Source organism: Protopterus annectens, chromosome 3.part1, assembly GCF_019279795.1.
Source record: "Protopterus annectens isolate FY-2018-M chromosome 3.part1, PAN1.0, whole genome shotgun sequence".
Classification (NCBI taxonomy): Eukaryota; Metazoa; Chordata; order Ceratodontiformes; family Protopteridae; genus Protopterus; species Protopterus annectens.
The window spans coordinates 763704274-763727264 of record NC_056732.1 but is presented as its reverse complement, the minus strand read 5'-3'; positions in this window follow the sequence as shown (position 1 = coordinate 763727264).

Genomic DNA, 22991 nt, shown 5'->3' with positions numbered 1-22991 from the left:
ATGTTCTTTTATTTTTAGCACAGTCTTATGCAATAATAGTACTGATTGGTGCAGCTGCAGTTGAGAGTAAGTTGTCAGATATGTTACAGGCTGATGATGACCCTCCATGGCTCAGCACACATGAATTACAGATGGAACAGCAGAGTTTGCACCAAAACCCATTAGTATGTTTCAATGAAAGACAGAAAATTTTCATTGTGCAGTATGCACTACCTGTGGATCACCAGAATCTCACATATGAGCAGGTGTGATACTGTGCGACAGATATGATCAACTTGGCACACAGACATGCAATGGATGTAGCCAGGAATCATTAGGCCACTGGTGGTAGACCTGCAACAGAATAAACTCTGTCAGCCACTGAGGAATTCCTGGTGAACCTTGCAACACAGGACAGCTCCCAGGCATCCTTACCCCCTATGTCATGGATGTAGGTGCAACTATTTCCAATCAAGAGGAGAGTCCAAGTGTGCACAGTTGGATCAACATTGGAATACTGTAGCAGTCAGCATGTTAAGGTGCCCATAGTGCTACATGGGTGTCAGGTGTTTTGGGGGGAAATGTTAGATGCAGTTTTATGCTCATGCACAGTTTTTGACCCACATACGTTTTAACATAGCAGCTAATGTAAATGTGAGATATTTTGAAGTATTAGCCCTGTTATACTGTCACATGCACTGCTGCGTACATTACCCCTCCCTCACATTTTTCCAGGACCGTCAGGAATAGGAAGAGGCCATGCTCAGGCTGCTGGTAAGTACAAAACTGTTTATTTAGTTCACTGTATTTGCTCAAGTGTCATCACAGGCCTGCTGGCTGTATTGATGTACTGTCTGCATGACTTCCAACTGTACAGATATTTTCTGACTGTATACAGTTTAGACTCATACCTATGCTTCATACATTTAACCACAATGATTGATTTGACAGTATTGTTAGGCCATTACAGATTGATATAGCTGTCAACTGTGCACAGTTTTGCAAAATGTCAGCGGTGTACATCATTTATGTTTTGCTTGTGAGATTCCAGTTTAAAGAACATTTATTTCCAAATGATTACAGATGTGGTTAGAAACTAATCTCCTCATGTCCTACTGTATGAGATTGTGGGTTATACAAGTGTGTAATAGTGATAGCAGTAGTGTACAGCTTAACATATATTGCAACATAGCACTGCAGAGCATAGTAGAGCAGGTATTAATGTAATGTTTTTCCCTTTTTATCACAGGTGCCAGGGAGGTTGGTCTTTGTCCTCTTCACAACCTGATGTCAGTGTCTCCTCAGACTCTGATGATGATGGCAGGCAAAGTGAGGCACAGCTGGGGGTTGAAGGGGCTAAATCTGACACAGAGGTTGACATCCTTCATCCACCCATTACCACAGTACACAGCCAGTATGCCTATGCATACCCAGTCACCTGTGGCTACAGATATCGGACAGTCAGGGGGTGGGGACATTGAACAGGGAAGTGTGGCCACTGTGGCTTCAGTGGCTGTTGACCCTGGCCATAGCCAAACAGTTGGTGAGGTTCCACACAGGCAGATTGATAGGGGTGCTTGTAGGACACCTACTGTCCCTTCATCACCTGTTGCAGGCATCTCATTTTGTGCCACTTGGCATATGTTTAGGGATGTCATGGAGGCACAGGCATATTCAATGGTTCCTTCTGCATGCATCCAGATGAATGCTGAGGGTTATGGATGCAGCACAGTTTGACATCCATGACTGTTTCCACTGTATTGCTGATACCCTGGATTGGTTCACTGACACAGTTGAAAGACATTGGTCTGAGAGAGATCGCACACTATCTGTCTTGGAATGCACATTGTGATGGGATGTCTGGAGCGTCAGCTTCGTGGCTGTAGGTCAGCAACCATATGTGCTGAGAATCAATGTGGCTGTGCACAATCATGCTCCAGTAGTAGCAGTACATCCAGCACTCCAGAGAGGGGAGTGTACTGTCCACACCAAGATCGTTCAAGCCGTGAGGTCATGGTCCTGGGTGGTCCCATGGAGGACACATTCGCAACAGACACTGGTCACCCTCAGGTAAGAGCACAGCATCTGACCCTGAGCATGGAGGTGCCAGTGTAACTGCTGGCAGAGGCAGTTCACATGTTAGAGGGCAGAGATGATGAACTGTCAGCTCTACCATGCACAGCTCACAGCTGTCTAACATGCAGACACATAGGGTTGCACTGAGCTTAGCTGTGTACACTGAAACACTTACACACCAATGTCACATTCAGGTCACATACAAACACACACACCACATTACTATGGTTCCTTCTGCATGCATCCATTCCTGACTCACACACTAGCTTGCCAACCTATTGGGTCATTCTACCCCTACTGCACCCCCACACAACACCCTGTGCAAGTGATGATACCTGTGCCACATCACTGTCATCTCTCTCATGGATACAGGGGAATTAAAGCTATGTGTCTGATGCACAGGGTGACTATCTACATTAATATGAATTTGTTTCATTCAGTGTTGCTTTTGACTTGCTACGTGTACTGTTCACTTTCCGAATCTGTATATTGCCATTTATATTGACTATACAATAATAGTGTGTGCTTATTACAATGGATGCTGTTGTAATGGCTGTGTAGTCACACAATGACAGGTATCACATGGAAATGTTTATGTCTCACTTTCAGGATTGTGCAGGACACACTGATGGGTACACATCTACAATCAACTCATCAACATCAGAGCACAGAATTGAATGTCAGCACACAAGACAAATTTTGTCAGAAAAGTAAAAGAGTATATATTCTGAGGATCATAGGTTCATATGTGTTTAATATGCTAATGGACACAAAGGCTCATTTAAGCCTAGCCATGCATTCTTATACACTGTCAAGGTATGAAACCACTGACAAGTGTAAGTAGGATTTTGGAAGCTGAAACATCTACAAGCTGGGGTGTGGGGGTGAACCATCCACAGCTTCTCTGTGTCCATTGTTGATATTCATCCACAAGCAGGTATTGCCCTGTTCCCCATCCAGTTGTGTAACTTGCACTTAATTAGCATTAGGGTGGACATGTCCTTCACATGGCTGTGGAGCCTGTTTCTTACAGGATGTAGTCTCTGGGTTACATATCTGTCTCTCCAGCATGTCCTATTTATACCACTGTCAAGGTGTAGGTCTGTAGAGCAGGTAATTCTGGTGCTACTTGTTTCGTAGATATGCAAGAGGTCCACAGTTGGGTCTGACACCACCTTGTATGGCAGGCATACACCTTCCCTCCAAAATATGTAGGAGACAGACTATACAGATAAGGCCTTTACATGGTCTGCATAGGACATGTTATGTACGTCATGTAGTGCCTTACTGAGGAACCTTTGTGGATGTTACAGTTGTCAGATATGCCAGCTTAGTTACATACCAAAGGGGCATTGCACCATGGATAGGTCGCGTGAATGCCAATTACAGTGGAACAATGGCTTCTTTGGATTACATGGCATGCCTGGCATATCTTTGTTTATAAGTTGCATAAGATAGAATGATGTCCATGATATTACAGACATGTGACAGGCAAAAGGTAGATCAATATCTGTGTTCATAATTCACTGACTTCTCGGTCAACTGTTCGAGGTGTGCTGGCAATACGGTTGTTACCAGGGGTGGATGACTTTCCAAAGGGCAGTATTCTAGATTTTTTGGTATTTAGTGTTAGCCCATGCCTTTGATGACAACTGGAGAACATTAGTGTCAGTGTGGGATTCAATGACAGCTCCTCATATGCATGAAGTCAGTGATTACTAGAATGTTTGATTGTGTGTCAGCTTGACTCATAGACTTACATGTTATTTCTCCATGACATGTTGCTGTATGTGTTGATATGTGTGTTGTTTTCACAGTGTGCCTACGGGGCTGCTGAGGGTATTTGTTATCTGGACTTTCTCTATGAGGTTTTCGTGATTTATGTTGATTATATGTCAATGTCTCAGTTCATATCTGCTTTGGATTTTGTATGATGGCTGGGTCATGTATACCACTGACTACCTTAATGACATTAGGAGTACTTTTATGTGAGAGCTTTGCCTCCAGCGTCGTTGTATATATACATTTGTCACATACCATATAATTTTGTTTGATAATAAAGTGGTTGTCGGTAGTCATGTTGCAATTTCTACAGTGCCACAGGATGCCCATATCCAACAGGGTGGTAAAGGTCACAGTCCTTGAGTCCATGGCAACAGATCATTATTGATTACACTGTTGCAATGTCACAAGTATCTGTTCCACAACTATGGGGACAATGCTTGACAGTGCATGCTGGTTGTCCTGTATGCAAGTTGGTATTGGAGTTAATGCCATCATGGATTCTGAGAAAAATGTCACCCAAAGTGTCTGGTCCTGCACAGAGCACTGCCAAACACTGATGGGTGAAGTAATACATACATCCTATAAAGTTAAAGATGGCATATTTAGGCTGTTATTCTGAAGTTACACACTAATCAAGCAGTGCATACTGGGAAAGAACATTTACCTTATGAAGGATGCTGAAAAGAGGGGAGTCACCTGAATTGTTGCTGCCTGGCTACTACTACTGCTGGTCTCAACACAGCTTCACTGTGGTGGCATACAAAACTGCTATTCTTTGTCTCTCACCAGAAGCAAAACATTAGCAATAAGTTCAATATATGAAGCAGGCCACAGCCTGTTTGTTGATCCACACACTTGTCACACATGATGCAAGGCTCTTTGGGCTTGTTGTAGCCTTTTCGAGTTAGATTCCTTAATTAGCAACCAGACCAGTCATCTGATGTTTGTATGTATTATGCCTTGGGTTCCGAGGGTCATAGCATTTGACTAGGGTACTGACCTGATGGTGATTAGGAGCACAGTTTGCTGCATCATAGTATAAGGTTAAGCCTCAGGTGACATAGATGCCCAAAATTGCCCTATCAAGCTCCACAGTGGCAGTGATCCATGTTAGGTGACAGTTTCACAGCAATTCATGTAGCCTGGCCTTCAATAGTGTAATGGTGATGATCTGCATGACATGGAAGTGAGGCCTATTGCAGATATATGGCCACATCTGGGCAATGTCTCCTTCCCTTTCACATGTCTTAGGTTTGTTATACTGTACATTCTTGTTTCTAGAATACTAAACTGTGTTCCCACATCATTTCACACAACATACATTTGCTGTCTAGTAGTTTGACAGACACTCTAGACTTGCAAGTCTAATGTAATGACAGAAAGTTGGACAAGTTTTCTGTGCATGCATGGATATGCACATCTTTACTGCAAAGAGTGCCTATGGAGAGTTAGTTTGAGGCTGTTAACCCCAAGAGTATAGAACCATGGCCATTAAGTTGCTGGGGTTGTACATTGTCACATTTGTAGGTATACTTTTCAGACCATGCCTAATAACAGGGATTATGGTGCATTCAAGTGCCACAAGCCTGGCAAAGCAGTGTACTCAATCTATCATGCCATCCCACACTGTCAGGTACTGTCTTCCCTTATGATGACACCATAAATGTAATAACATGTTACATGTAAGCATCTGTCAGGCCACTGTCTAACCATGGCCTATTGTGATGTATACACTAGCAATACTCTATTGTTAATGGCATTCTCCCTGATTGTTGCAGAGATGTGGACAGTATCCCCAAACCTGTGCTCCTACTCCACACAAACACAATGTGTGTGAGCTGCATCTACATTAAAAATCTTGTATCCATACTCTCTCACACACCTGGCATTACACATGATAATGAACGGGGTACCAAAATGCCCACCTCACCTCCTACTTCACCCAAACCCATATCACACATGCTTACATATGTGGAGGTCCATACCAGCAACATACCTAATCATCAGACACCTGTCAAACAGCAGCGCAAGCACACTACATATAATAGTATCGCTGTAGAACACAGTACACATAATAGCTAATGCACTCCTGTCTCACTGGTCAAATCCTTACTGCAAAACCCAAATGCAAACATAGTAATCATAGGTGATTACATCGTGAGTCACACTGGTGTCCCCTCACCAGGCTAGATAAGGTAAGGTCATAGTCAGCTTTCTGTGAGGTGCCTGGATATGGCATATTTCACATGAAGTGAAATCTGTCAACAACAGGTACTGTTATGACTACATCATAGTTCCTGTTGTCATGTAATGCTTGACATATACCTCTATGGACTGTCTGATGACAGACATGACTGAGCTCTCACATTATGTGTCTCAGACAGGTGTGCCATTGGCCAACAGCTGCATTTTACCTTCAGCTAGGATGATGCAGCAGTACACACAAAACATGATTGACTTCAATAATAGGCTTAGCATCTGGTGTCACTCTAAGAGGATCCACTAGCTGTCAGCCTGTGATAACGTGCTCAACAGACCTCGATGGTTTGCCACATATGTTCTTCTTCTGTCACCCCTGGGATTTCGGATACTGGCCAAGGCTATTGCCACCCCCATTGTGCCCTTTTTAGGTGACGTCTCAAGGAAAAATTTTCCAATGTAAACACCCCATGTACAAACAACCTCAAGGTTAGAGTGCTAAATGCTTGGAGCGTTAACAGGAAACTGCACTCATTGGAAGCTGTCATCATCTTGGAACATGCAGACCTTTGTACAGTCACAGACACTTGGTTCATGGCTGTGGTGATCACCACAGCCATACCAGGCTAGAACTCCTCACACATGTGCAGACCTCAAACTGAAGGTATGCAGGCTAATGTTGGCAGTGTTTAAATATTCATTAAGGATACCTACACACCCACTTTGCTTACACAGTATGATTCCACGGATACACTTCAGGTGCTACTGACAATTTGTGGGGGACCTATTCAAAACATTGCCAGCTACAAAAGCCCCTCCATGAATCAGGACACCCACTCTGCTTATTGCGATCTACATAACTCTATCAAGATACATCTGGACACCATTTTTTGGGGCGACTATTAATACCCACCGACTGAATAGATTAGTCATGAGCAAACTCACTTGCCCAAAGGTTACTCAACTTCATTATTTCCAATGGTCTAGACCAGTTGGTTGACATCCCCACAAGGAGAGCTGACATACTTGATTGGGTGCTTACCAATATGGGCAACCACTCTAACACCCTCACTTTGAGGTCCTCCCTGGTGAGCTCTGACCTCAAATTGGTCTTACTCAACGTAGGTTTGACACCTGAACCCTCACCCCTTGAAGCAAATACACTAAAGACATTCAACAATCCAGATTCTGGCCCCTATGGATTGGTATATATAGTTCACTGCACCTCCTCCCTCAGATGTAACTGGCAATTATGCTGACCTCTACACTAATGCATTAGAAAAACACCTGTATGACTGCATTGACTTGACTGTACCTGACATGAGCACAACAATCTCCTCATGGTGTAGCAAACCTGCCTGGTGGATAACTGCCAGTAACAGGATTTACAATAATAGGAATACATTGCTGTCTAAAGGTAGGAGGGAGGGAGCCCCCCCAAACTGGAGACACTCCCTCCTCAGCTTAAACTAGCAAATAGGTGTTGTTGTGAAGTCCTCCAAAACAAAGTATGGGTCCAAATTAGCTTCCTCCACAAAACACAACTCCAAGGCATTCTATAGTTACAGCTATAACCCAAAAGGAAACACCCACATGTGTGCCAAACTCATGGTTAATGATGCCTCATATACAGAGCCTGTTGACATAGGTAACATGTTGGCCGACATGTTCTCTGAAAGCATCACTCCCTGTCCCCACCACATGTACACCATGAAATCTCTACCACATGCCCCCTACCTTGTATCAGTAAAGAGGAAGTTATAAATGGTCTCTCTGTGGACAAAAGCACAGCATCTATGGGACATGGTAACATCACAGGCTGAGTCCTACATGGACTCCAACATGTAGTACTAACACCATTGGGAAAGCTTTGCAATCATAATGTTACCACCGGCTTTATTCCAGCTGAATAGAAGCAGCCACTGTTATTCACTTGCACACAGGTGGTGCATTAACTGACCCTGGAAACTATATACCTATTATCCAGACTAGCCATATTTGCAAGGCCATGGGGCAAATCATCATGGGCATTATCAACAAAGATATAGGTAATCTCCACACAGTTGACCCTCCACAGTTTGGATTTGTCAAAAGGAGATCATGCCTTTTAATATTTGACACTGTCCCCCACTCAGCCATCGCTAACAAATGCACCAATATCATTAGAGGTGTTCTTTACTACCTCAGTGATAGAGGTCATATAGTGAAAATAGGGGAATCCACCTCCAGTAGTCGAGATCAAACCAGTGGTGTTCCACAGGATTTAGCCATGGGTACTGTACTGTTTGGAATCCATTTCTCAAAAGTAGAGGCACAAAGTACATGTCTGTGGCTGGAAAGGTTTGGTGATGCCTGCAAACTGGGAGCAGTCATAGAATCTCCAAAGTATGTCAACATCCTACATGAGGGTCTTACTTGAACAAATGATTGTTGCCAAAGTCATGGCCTTAGAAGCAATGCAAGTATATGTATTATCATTGCTTTCAGTAACAGTGATGTTCCTGCTAAGTACCATATCGATAGCAAATCCTTACATACATATGCAATGGTGGGAGACCTGGGCAGACAGGTTGACAGCTAACTTACCTTAGATCAAAATGTCTCCACAGTGGTAAGAAGGGAATTATATCATGCTCATGTAATAAGCATGGGCATTGTCTCCATAAATAGTAGACATCATAACCTCCATGTCCTCTTCCCTCTGCAAACCAATAGTTGAGTGTAACAGCCCTTTTTGTATGTACCTTTCCAAGCACCTCCAGCAATTGGAGAGACCACATAATTTCTTCACAAGGGGAAGTTAGGTCTTTAGCATCTGTCCATGGTGAACATCTGATATCACTGTCACTTTAGCCTGTGACATACAAAGTACTCAGAGGTGATCTCTGGCTTGCATACAAGGCAATCTCTGCAATTCCTGCTATATTGGAAATGCTGCATATCCATAAATCAAATGGTACACAGATTATTTGCTGTATATACCTTAACCTGGCATGTGACATTAATACAACCTGCTGAAGGAAGACAATCATCTACCACAGGTTAACACACCTTTGGAACAGACTCCCACATCAAGTCAAACAGAGCACCTCACTGGCCTTCTTTAGATGCAATCAGTATGATTGGATAGGTGACTATAAATTCACCATGGCAGTTCCAGATGGGTCCCTCTTGGACAGGGGCAATAGGTGCTGATGGTGTACATAAGGGTAGCAACTTGGCTATGATTCTAAGGGTACTAGGACTATTAACCAAGTAAATTCCAATGAGCCAATGCTCTCATAGGCAGATGTAAAATGTTGTGACATACCAGAACCTATTCATTTATCCATAACACTGCACAGCACACACATGCACACCAAGTTGTGCTATGAAATTAGAAACCCTATCTATACTTACAGGCTACAGATCACAGTACTTAAAGCACATGCCACAGCTTATATCTAACATTAACATGGCTTTAAGTAGTGTTAAGGTTGATAACATCAGCAGGCATGGTGGGATGCATGAATTCAGTGGCCTGCATCACTTGATAGGCCCAAAACAGTACAAAACCATATTTGTTTGTAAGTCAGTGTGGGATGCATATTTGCTTTGAGGAAGTTACACATACACACCCAAACATAATAAGTGGGCTGGAGTGAGATTAGAACCCCTACCTATCTAGTCTTACACACTACAGATCATAGTATTTATTGCATGCACCACAGCAAATCTGACATTAACATGGCCTTAGGCGGTCTTATGGTAGATGACATCAGCAGTCCTTGTGGAGGATGAGTGCTTGGAGGCCTGCATCAACTGCATGAGCAAAAAACTGCAAAACAATGCTAGCTTTGAAGTGAGTGTGATATGCACACTTGCTCTTTGGGGGGATATGCACACACACACACACACACTCACACACACACACACACACACACACACACACACACACACACACACACACACACACACACACACACACAGCAAATGGCCAGAGTGAGATTATGAGATTAGAACCCCTATCTAGCTAGTCTTACATACTACAGATCACAGTACTTAACACATGTTCCTTAGCTCAAGTCTGTTTTGTAAATGACTGCAAATGAAGTAATCCTAGAAAACATAAACAAGGCCTGTGTTATACAGCTTGGGAAGCCTGAAGAGTCACATTGCTTCCTACTGACATCTGCAGCTAGTAGCATAAAAGTCAGAAAACTGTTCCGTTGCCTTGCTATGTGACAACAGCACCCGTTTTTGGCATATGTGTCTATTTGCATTTTATTTATTTATTTGACATTTGTTGACTGGGATAGTCAGACTGGTCAAATGTCCTTTTTCAGCAGAGGCCCAGGGAGAAAAGCCCCAAAGTAATATTATACAATATTTCAAATTACAGTGAATGTAAAATACAGTGTGATTTTCTACAAAATGCATTAACAAAAATGAAGGCAAAAGAGACACATTATACAACTGCAATTAAAACAGGTTGTTTTACGAGTGACACAAATATGAGGGAACAGGAACCAGTGAATAAGATCAGCAAATTAGCAGTAGTATTCAATATGGGGGGGGGGGCATTAGTATGTGTGAATACCTAGTGAGTCCAGTCGAACTGAAATGATAAAAAATGTTAGTAGAGGTAGGAATACAGTAGAAATTCCAGAATAGATAAATGAGGGTGGCAGTGGAAAGTCAGAATCAGAAAGGTAGAAAAAGATTGGGATGTAGAGGATGTTGAGATGTAGAAGAATGGTACTAGGTATTAGGTAGAAGGAGGAGATGGAGAATAAGGGAGAGTGATAATAGATAGGATTAGTACAGGACAGGTGAAGGTAGGTTACAGGGACATGTCCAGATGAGGTTTAGGTGATGTTTGAGGGATTTCTTAAATGTGTGTGTGTGGGGTATGCTTCTTTTGATGGGCAAGTCTGTAGCAAAGCTAAATTAGCCCAGTCAATGAGTGTGCACACAACATAATACAGTACACACCTTGTTCAGCTGTTGATGTATATGTGTTGAAATCCAGCAAACACAGGGGGCTGAAGTGAATGAGATTGTTGGTGCTGCCATAGATAAAAACATATGGCTTGAAAATGTATTTACATATTCATATACGATGCCATACATTTTCAAGGTCTCCACATGCTGTAACAGGGAGATATGGTATGACTCACCACTGTCCAGATGTTTGGAGAAAGTACACAGGTCTGACTCATACTTACGTGTGTTTCAGACAAAATTGTGGCTTGCTGGCAAATGTGGTATAATTTTCACATGACATGAAAAAAGACTGCCAGAACTGTGAACTTCAGATATCCCAATAGTCCTCCAGGTGCAACACATTATTGTATGCACTTTCACATATTTTCAAGTGCATTATCTAATGTTGAGCACTTCCTTTTGATCTTTCGTCCAACATTATAAGTGTTGCAGTGCAGCTTTACTCTCCCTGATCAGGGTATGTAAGGCAATGCAGACATAACCACACATGTACACATATATATGAATATAATTGTAATATACCTATATATAAATGTTTAAACAAATTTGCTTGAGGAGCAATAGATCTGCACGCTGTTTAAGTATATCGGCATGCACAGAGGAATTTTTGGCTTGTTTGGAAGTTGCTAAGCAATGCAGAAATGGGTTGCACGTAGATTATATCAGAGGTTTAATGTTCCATAAATTGACTCCAGTCCACAGCTAGCTCTACTCCAGGCCAGGATTATGATATGCTTACAAAAACTCAAAGCTGTATCTACCTTTATATTCAGGTCCATAACTGAATCTACAGTTTCAATCACTGTGTGCTGCATGTAATATTCACCTTTATATTTATGTCTTCCAAATCTCATATAGTTAAGTTGTGATACATTTAACAGCATATTATACTCCTGTGACCAAATGCTCAATTTAGTCAAGTTATTTAGCATACATGTCCCATCTGTAACACATGTAATCAGTATACCCAATTTCAAGTCATCTGCATACAGACTGTAGAACAACTCAAATTAAACGAATAGCTGTAACCAGCTATTCTACTAGTCCAATTGCTGTATAATACTTGCCATGTCCTACATGTAGGCTATGTAGCTATCCATCGTATCAAGAGAGCATTAATACCTAGTTGTTCTAGTTTATTGATTAGTGTTTTGTATATGGCCCTGACAAATCTCTATAAATTACATCACAGCACATTTTTTTCATTCATTGCTGTTATTATATTGTCATAGTACATCATGTTGCAGGTAGAACTTAGATCTATTTTCAACATATGCATGCTGATATATGGTTTCAATCTCAACCTTTACAATTCTGATACTGTCTAATCCAATATTACCTATCACTTTTTAAATAGGAATTGTATATGCAGTGCAGACACAAATGGGCCAGTGATATGTGCAAGAAGGTTAATACTAGTATAGAACACACACAGTCACAGTTTGTAAAACAATACATATTACTCTTAGCATGCCAAATATCTGGATACCTCTGGATTAGAACCCTGAAGAACATTACACAAGCTACCTGCCTTAGTCCTTTGAGCCACAGAGGCTACTTGACATACAAGGGATCATTCATCACACCATCACCTGCATAGATATGTACTTTGCTATTCTCAGTTAATTAACATATGATATGTAAGTTCAATTTGTACATTACTGTTCTGATACTGTGTGGCATACTAACTGTGTGCAATGCTCATACAGCATAGATGATTTATTGTTATTGTAGTTACAAGGGATCACTGTTGTTTTTAGGGGTGGGGGAACAAAAGCCCATGTTCTGCTAGGACACGCACTAGTCTGACTATCATTTATCATCACTTTCTAACATGTCCCTTGAATGAAAAACCAGTAACCTGTTGCAGTAGAACTGCATGAATATTCCATGTATGAGGCCTACCGATTACAAATTGTGACATGTCAGTGGAATGAGTGTCTGTAGTTCCATGTGGATGTAACTTCTGTCCAAATAGCCCAGTATATTTGCCTGCATAATTTACCTGCTCCATAGCTACAATGACAATGACTTACCTTGCAAGTGCAGCAGTTGACACAACTGTAGTTCAGGGCTGACTCTGTGTGATGCGAGCAGTACACAGCCAATACATGGATAGGTAGAGCGTGTGGATTTGGCAGTCATCGGTTTTCATATGTGTATATAAGTAGGAGTAAGGTGTTAGTCCATGGATCCCTAGGTTGTCACTGAATGTGCTATGCATTGTCTCTTAGCTAAAGCCAGAGTGTACTGAGTATGCCTACATCTGCCTACAAGAACATCAGTGTGGGGGGTTGCTCCTCTGAGTCTGTCTGTGACTGTGGCTTTGGTGACCTACGCACTAGTGGGGGCTTTGGATACCTTCCCTTTGCTGATTCTGGTGCAGCTGTTTCCACAGTATCATATTATGCAGCATAGCACAGACTGTGAATATCTGTGCACATGTGGCTGTAGTATACAGCAGGGATCCACCAGATATACAGAGGCACCAGAACCGTGACTTCAGAAACTCAAACACACACTCTACGATGTTCCTAGTTTGTGCATGTGTCTCATTATAGCGTTTTTCCATGGGTGTGTGTGCATTTCTGATGGGTGTCATCATCCAAAGTTCCAGGGCATTGCCAGCATCCCCCAGTAAATGGCCATGTGGGATGTCCCCACAGCAAACATCCAGTACAGCTGTGATGTGTGCCAGATATGGGAGTTGTGATAACTGTTAGGGTTGCCAGCACACACATTCAAGATAATCCCCTTTGCATTGCACATAACCTGGAAGTTAATGGAGTGATATCCCTTGCGGTTAATGTAAATTTTACTCTGTTCACCAGGTGGTGCCTTGATGAGAACATGAGTGCAATCTATGGCACCCAGTACTTCAGGGTAGTGTGCTACATGCTAGAAGTGTTACATATTGCTGGCCCTCACCTCAGGGTCTAGAGAAAATAATATATGCTCTCTAGCATGTGGGAACAAAGCATACCGGAACTGGTGGAATATCCTGGATGCAGATGCCTGTGATACCCCCATCATGTCCCCAGTTGTTTTTTGAAAGCTACCTGTAGCTAGTATCCTAAGGGCTACACATACCTTAGTTTCCCCTGGGATGGGTTCCCCTCTGTTAGCTCTGTCTCTGAGTTGAGGGCAGAGAGCTCACTGAGCTCTTGTAACATGTCCCTGTCCATGCTGTATCACTCTACAATCTTCAGCTCATGTAGCTCCTGGAAGGTTAACCTGGCTTTGAACACTCATCTCCTTCTCAGCCTAGGCCTATTGTCAGCAGCACAAGCAGCACTGACTTCATCATCTAGCACATACAGGTGTAGGAAAGCTGCAGCAGCGCTAGCATTACGTCAGTTAAAATTTCTAAGTCTTTACTCCAATGGTTCAGAGTACTGATTGAAAAGCAGACTTTAGGGTGTATGCATACTTTATACAGTTCTGCTGTAGATCCATCATGTGGGACTGACTAATTATGATGCAGTTCACCTGCCTAGGATGTAACTGATCTGACTTAAAGGCCCTACTTTAGTGCATGGTGTGGCACTGAGTGCAGCATCGTGCAGCATAGCTTATACAAAAATATATTACTAACTGAATATATCCAGTTTTCCTTGACAAATGCCTACATCATCACTGTCATGTGGGTAGCCTGCTCACTCAAACCTGCTAAGCCATGCAGCTCACCATGCAAATACGGGCGCTGAAGGCTAAAAACTCCTAAAAATAATACAGTGGGAATATCAAAACCTTGGAGGAGCCTACATGAATGGCATATGCGGGCACAGTTGCTCCATTCAGAGATTTAACAAAGGAACCTCATTTGCATGCATATTCATGCTGACAGCCTGAAAACTACACAGTTCTTAGTCGTGTAAGCTGGGTAACAACAGCGATGAACTATTGTACAGACCTGATGGACAATACATTTGTATAAAGTACATTTTATATATATATATATATATATATATATATATATATATATATATATATATATATATTGTTTTGATTTTTTTTCTGTTAAGCATGTTTGTGCAATGCAGTGCATAGTGCAAACGTGCCAATATTATTAAAAATATTAAAAAGAATATAATTTGAAATATCCCCTTACTTTTACACACATCTCCAATGTATGTTTTGCACATGTATGTATGTGATCTACTATTCTCTGAGGAGTTCGGTCCATATTTATGGACTTTTACATCCCCTTCAGTCACTGTAGACTACTGTACATGGAAAATTTCCACATACACTACGGCCATGTACACGGAGTCTACACAGTTGCCTTTCACCTTGTTAGATCGCTCCACTTGCTTCGTTTGCATAATATTCACTTGCTTAACCAGAAATTTGCATTGCATGGAAGTTTCCCTATTTGCTCATGCTTGGAAATCTCTAAGTGATGTTTACTGACTAAAATGAAAAAAAAATCATGTAGGCTTTATTGAACTCTGTATCTAGCATGTATTCCTCTCAGTAGACATAATGGCTAGGATGAATTCTGTGGGAGAGACAATCCAGGTGTTAATCAGTCTGCTGTCAGTATGATATGTTGTCTATTAAACCCTCTCTAATTCCTATAAGAAAGACTAATAATCAGAGTATGTTTGAGAAAGGTCCATTTTCACTATAACAGTACAGAGTCACAGACTCAGAATGTTAGAGCACTGTGGGTTTGGACTGCACTGTGGATTACCTGATCTGTAATTAACATGTGCAACCACAACTGCAGGATTAGTTGTGACACCGTGAGAACATTTGGCAGTTTCTTATGTTTAGTATGACAGTCTAAGTTATCGCAGGAAAATTAATATATGCAACAGTACTGTTTGTGACCTGACACAATTAAAGTCAAATACACTACAAGATCATCAGCTTCTGTTTCACAGCTTGTATAGAACGTTAAGTCAGTAGTGGTACTTCACATTGTTCCAACATTTGCTTCCACAAAAATCAGCATGAAAACATTCTCACTACATTCCCATCAGACACCCATCTGTGGGTAGTCCATCCCTTAGAATGTAGGGTGGATGTTCCTGATAACATCCCTACTAGACCTTCTAGGGTGCAGCTGCCATGTATGTTAGCAGTCCAGAGTATGTATACATCTATGCATGTCATTAGAGCTAAAGTATATGTTGTAAATGAATAAGATTTAGGCAGCCAGCAACATTTTATTTTTCTCATAAAATATAAACATACAGCAATACTAAAATGAAACAAATTGTAGTTAGTAGTTCACCTAATGCTACAAGAGAGGTCAAATGAATATAATGTATCTAAGGTTCTCTACTATTAAATGTATATACAGAGATTGTAAAAACATACAAATAGCAGGTAGATAAAACATATTTGACAAAGTGTGATATAATATGACTGATATGGTATGAAATAATATGTTACTTAAGCTTTAGTTCTACCTGACATGATTCCAGAATGCTCTTAGTCTAATTTATTGCAGAGATAAGTTACTGCTCATCCCTAATTGCTGCAGTGATTAGAAAAACTCATAGCTGGATCTACCCATATACCCAGGTCCTTAAATGAGTCTTGCAGTTTCAATCACAGTGTGCTGTACTAAATATTAACCTTACAATTTATGTCTCTCAAATCTCATATGCTTAGTTTTTGATGTATTTATCAGCATATTATTCTCCTGTGCCCAAATGGTCAGTTTACTCAAGTTCCTTTGCAGACATGCCTTGTCTGCAACACATGCAATCAGTTTACCCAATTTCAGGTCATCTGCATATAAACTGTAGAACACCTCAGATGAAAAAGTTAGGTCTAAAGGACACACTCTAAACAAGTAAGGGCCTAGGACAGAGCTCTGTGGGACATTGTGACTGTAACCTAGAATTTCATCTGCCCAGTTGCTGTATGATACTTGCCATATCCACTTTGCAAGTCATGCAGCTATCCATCTTATCAAGAGTACATCAATACCTAGTTGTTCTAATTTCTTGATCAGTGTTTTTGGGTATGACTCTGTCAAATGCTGAAGTCAAATCAATATAAATTAAATCACAGCACAACTTTTTATTCATAGCTGTTATTATCTTTACTTAACATTTGTTTGGCAGTAAATTCCAACTGGGACAGAGCTCATTTTCATTGGAGGCCTAGGGAGAAATGCTCCGGGCACATGTCTTTAGAATGGGGGAGGAAACCCACTCAAATGGAGGGAGGACATGCACACTCCACAAAGAAGGCACTCTAGCCAAAAATCAAACTAGAATACCTCTTCTCTTACTGTAAGGTGACAACGCTAACTGCTGTACTACTGCACCACTATTGTTATAGAACATCATGTTACAGGTGGTAATAGATTTATTTTCAACATATGTATGCTGATATATAGTTTCAAGTCTCAACCTATCCAGTTCTGACAATAGTTTATCCAATATTACCTTATCCATTATTTTTCTACAACATGAAAGTTGACTTAAGGATCTGTATGACTCTGGGTTTGTCCTACTCCTCGTTTTCTTAAAGACAAGATTAATAAGGACATGTCTCCAATCTTGAGGAATCTCCCCATATTTACATGACCTAGTGAATAATAGATATAATGGCACTGTAAGTTCTTGCTGAAATGTCTTCAGGTCATTGTTATTAATTCCGTCTCCTCCCTGTGCTGTGTTTGGATCCAGTCTGCACAGTTCTTTTTCAATAAAATCTAATTTCATGCCAGCATCTTTACCTGGATATCACCAGAACAACTTCTCACCCTTTTTGTGGAGCCAAACTGTTTTGCATAAGATTTTATAAATATATCTATAATGTGTTGTGTCTGAGAATACATTTTAGAATCTACACACAGTTTATCATTTTTTATGTCTTTACTCCTTCCACATCTTATGTAGCTATAAAAAGGTTAACTTGAAAAAGCATAAAGGCCCCTGAGTGGATCGCACCATAAGCTCCATACCTCTCAAAGAACTGTACCAGTCACTTGTAAAACCAAAAGTAATTTTATTTCTAAAAAACTGTTAAGCACGTTCATCTCAGTTATACAATAAAGACTTCTTCAGAACTAAAAAGCATTCACTGATCAAGCAATTTATAGCGTGATGAACAATAATTAACTACCAATGTTTTTCTCTCTTTTAAAGACATAGTAACATACAAGAACATCTAACGGTATGACTACATATAACATGCCGTACAACTTAAATAATAATACTTTAACTATTCAGTAGCCCTAACTTATATGGAAATATATAAAATATATATAAAATGTTGCAAGATAAAGTATAATATATGTAATGTTAATAATGTTAAAATGTTTTTAGGAAACATACTTTTTCAAACAACTATTTGGACTACAAGAGCTTTCATCCTAATTTTGTGAAAATAAATATATTAAAGGGACAATTGGTGAGAGTAGCACATATGTGTTCAGATATAGTAAGTTTTAAATCAGAAATCGATATTATAACAGGCATGCTTGTTAATAGAGGTTACCCTATTAACCTTTTGGGATCTATCAAATCTGAAGTGATGGCAAATTGGGCTACCACATTTAAGCCATTACTAGGCAAAAGCAACTTGACAGACACTATTATAAAGGACAAATCCTATAATCAACACAGTGATAGTTTGGTTATTCCATATGGTGAAGGTGCAGCAGAGGTTAGGAAAATTATTTCCAGGAAATTGGACAATATTTAAAGGTAACCCCAGTATACTGAATATTTTGGGGTATGAACCAAAGTTTGTTTATAAAACTGGGAGTAATTTGAAGCTACATTTTGAACAACCTATCAGTTTAACACCCCTTCCTGATAAGGGTACAACAAAATGTGTTGCCTGTAGACAATGTCATTATATTCTGGAACTTAATAACATTGTTTTAAGGGAAGTTGGTTATAAAGTAAACTTAGCCAAGGGTAATTGTAACACCAAAGGTGTGGTATATATTTCGATTTGCCAGACCTGTGGAGGTTACTATATAGGGAAAACAGAAAGCAAGTTCAAAACTAGGATTTATGAACACCTTTATGCAACTTTAAAGGAGGACATCAATAATTCCCTGTATAAACATTCACTTCAGTGTCATGGATTTACATGTTTTAAGTTTGCTATTTAGGAACAAGTAGCAACACATCCTAGGGGTGGTTGGTGGGAATTGTCTCTTGAGCTAAGGGAACTCTATTGGATTATAAAGCTGCAGTCCAACACACCACCAGGTATAAATAAGTACCTCTCCCTGACCCCAGTTCTTAAAAGGAGAGCTCTTCAACTATAACATGTTTCACATATTTTTATATTATACTTTATCTTGCAACATTTTATATATACTTTTATATATTTCCATATAAGTTAGGGCTACTGAATAGTTAAAGTATTATTTAAGTTGTACGGCATGTTATATGTAGTCATACTGTTAGATGTTCTTGTATGTTACTATGTCTTCAAAAGAAATAAAAAATGTTGGTTGTTAATTATTGTTTGTCATGCTATAAATTGCTTGATCAGTAAATGCTTTTTAGTTCTGAAGAAGTCTCTATTGTATAACTGAGATGAAAGCGCTTAACTGTTTTTTTTTGGAAATAAAACAAGTTTTGGTTTTACAAGTGACTGTTACAGTTTTTTGATAGGTGTAGAGCTTATGGTGTGATCCATTCAGGGGCCTTTATGTTTTTTTAAGTTACCATTTATTGGCTTTTTTCTGTGTTTGCTTTAATCTATAAAAATGTTTCCTATTATGCTCTATATCTTTATATAAATGTGCTTCAAAATTTTCTTGATCTTGTTTAACACTATGCTTAGTTTGTATGTCCAGATTGTTTATTTCAAGTTTTCAAAGTTGTAGTTCAACTGCTCTTCCATTTCTTACATTTTTGTCTCTCACCTTAATCAGGTACCTTGTTCTTGTGGAAATATATCCCCCCTGTTGCATACCTCTTAACCTGGAAACATCAAAAATCTGGTCAAAGGTCCATGAAAAGTAAGTACAACTGGCCAAAATCGGGATGCTGATTAACATGACATTTGCATACATAATCATGTAACCCCACCTACTTTGATGGAATTGTGGGATACTAACATAAAGATTTAAGTCACTAAATAATAATAAATAATGGCAGACATTTGAATTTCAGACTTCATATCCATCAGAAAAATACATAATAATGAAAAACCTGTTGAGTTTACAGGAGCAATATTTAAAATCTGTTCCTATTTTGGGGCCTTTGTCCCACCATTATTTTTGGCTTTGTCCAGATTTTTTGCTCTGAGAGGTTGAGAGGTATGCCACATGCCTAAGAGAAAAGGCATCTCAAATACTTTTTTGTTTGCGGACTGTCACTTCTTTCTATGGTCTTGACAACAAATTTCTCACATACTCCCAAAATAGTAATCCTGCTTTTCAAATGAATGTATATAATACCAGCTTACCTATGCTAGTTCACAGAGATTAAGGTCCTCCATACTCTAACCCTTGCTGAGTTTGCCATTTCAAAACCTAGTTCTGCATTACTTTTAAGTCCAGTGCTTGTTCCTGGATATCTGTTTAGTTCAGCAATTAACCTCATCTGAAAATTTCAGTACACAGTTATCCTGAAACTCAGCAAGTGCAAGCCCTGTGATATTTTGACATTTCAATTAGTCCACATGCTACTTATTCTTTAGTTGCTCCAACTACCCGCCACACCATAGTGGGGGGGTCCCTATCAGTGATGTCATGGAAAAGCGTCACCCTATGGCTCTCTAGAAAAGGCTGCTATTTTAACCTTGGTCTTCATAACCCAGAGCAGAATATATTTTAGTGTTTGGTATTTAAAGAAACAGTTGTGTCATGTCAAAGCAAGCTAAGTCATTTTGTAGGAGAAGATTGCGAAACAAAATTAAAAACAGGCCCCTAGATGCTCTCAAATGTATAACTACTGGTAAAGCTTAAGACAAGGTCAGAAGTTACCATTTTAAAATCCAAAAGAAGAAATTACATTTTCCTCACAAGAAAGTCATTATTTATAGTATAGTTTCCTTCTTTCCTTTGCTTATATGTCATACTACTCCAATGAAAATGCCAGAACGGTGTTAGAGGAAGGAACCCCACTCCATTCAAATCTGCCTTGCATATGGTTACAGTTTAAAAACTTTTGAAAAGAAATTATTAATGCTGCACCAGCTATTTAATATTCAAACAGCCAATATTCATATTATCTGTTATACAGCGCATTAAAGTGACACATAAGTCTTTTCATTGGTCCTTCATATACCAGACTCACATGCTTACCCATTCATCATGCCTGCTCTCAACTGTCCCTGATTTTCACAGACATCCCTGATTTTGACTTAGTTCTGTTCTCAGAGCTGTTGTTAAGTGCTATCTGTACCTTTGGGGATTCTTAGTTTAGAGCCAACCATCCAGGCTGGCTGCTCATCCACAGAAGTTTGTCCACATATTTATAGAATGAAAACAGTCCCTGTCTTGGCTAACCCTACACATTAAAGAAAAGGCTGAAAAGAGGAAGGCAAGAAAACATTCCAGCTATCTGTTTAGTCACCCTGCTGACATGTGTGGGAGTGAAATGTTAATAAACAAACATAGCATTTTACATGCAACCCAAATATAATGTGGAAACATGACAACATTACTACCCTTCAGAGTAGACTGGTGTAGTCCAAATAAAAATAGGTGCAGCTCCAAGAAAGCACACATACCTTTGCCAAAGCAACTTATTCTCTCTCTTTTGGATGCTTCAACATTGTGTTTATGCATAAAGAAAAAAATGAATTTAATGCAACATTATCTAGTACACAGTGCTGTGCGCCAAGCAGCAAGATGGTTATATATTTGAAGTGCATGTGAAATGCATTATGATTACACCATATTATTTCTACAAAGAAGAAACGATAAATGGCTCATTAAAAGAAAGGGCATACAGCATTTGCATGAGTACTGCTATTGATAAATCATTAAGTTTATCAAGTTACAACACTTGGGTGAGCTATTTATATCACCTTTCAACCTTAGTGCCCCCACCAGGAACAGAGTAACTGCCTCGGTAGCATCTGTATTATTTACAAGGGTAGTTAGGCTCTAGCTTTTCATTATAATGGATCTCTCAGTTCCATGTGACATCCAGCATTTATTCCACAGCCTTACCATATTATTTTATGGAGGCATATAAAGGGAATACTTTGCATCAAGTAATGCTCCAAAGCCAGGTAATTCTAGTGAAAAGGGTCAACATTTAAAAAAAAAACAGTCATGTACACTGCTTTAAAAAATTCCAAAACGTGCATACCTGTGCCGCAAGTTGTGGGTGGGCCTGCACCCTGTGGCCATAAACAACTCTTTCCTTAAAGCTCTCTATAGCCAGTTAGGGTCAGGCAGAGTCTAAAGACACTGACGGCATTGTGCATATCCCTGCACATTGATGATGTTGACGATACGCTGGTAATGCATGATGACATCAGCATTATAGAAAGAAATTGTAAATAAATAAAAAAATCGTGAATTGAAGGGGCCACTTGAGAATTTGTGGCACCCCATTATTTTGGCCAAAAAACTGGGAAATTATAAGGAATTAGGTATGGTTGAGAGGTATGTCCTGATGTTGTAAGCTTAGATCCTGATGTCAACATTTTTTTTTTGATTTTTTTTTTACACTCAATTTCTCTTTTGAAACTTTCCACATCGCATCTGCAGTTTTGCCACTGAACACCTCACTCCAGTTAGTGTTACATAGTGACTGTTTTGCTCCCATATAATCTGTAATTAACCTTCTGTGCACTAGTTTAGATTTCAGTTAGGCAGAATTATCTAGCAACGACTTAACTTTTATAAACCCATGATCACTGCACATCAACAGTGGTAAAACTTGACTACTTGAGGTAACAATAATTTCTTTAGGAACACAAGCAATGTCTTGTATGTTCTGTTCCCTGTTAGTTTTTTTTTTTTTTTTACAGTCTGAAGTAGTTGTTGTTCTTGAATATACATTGTGAATAAC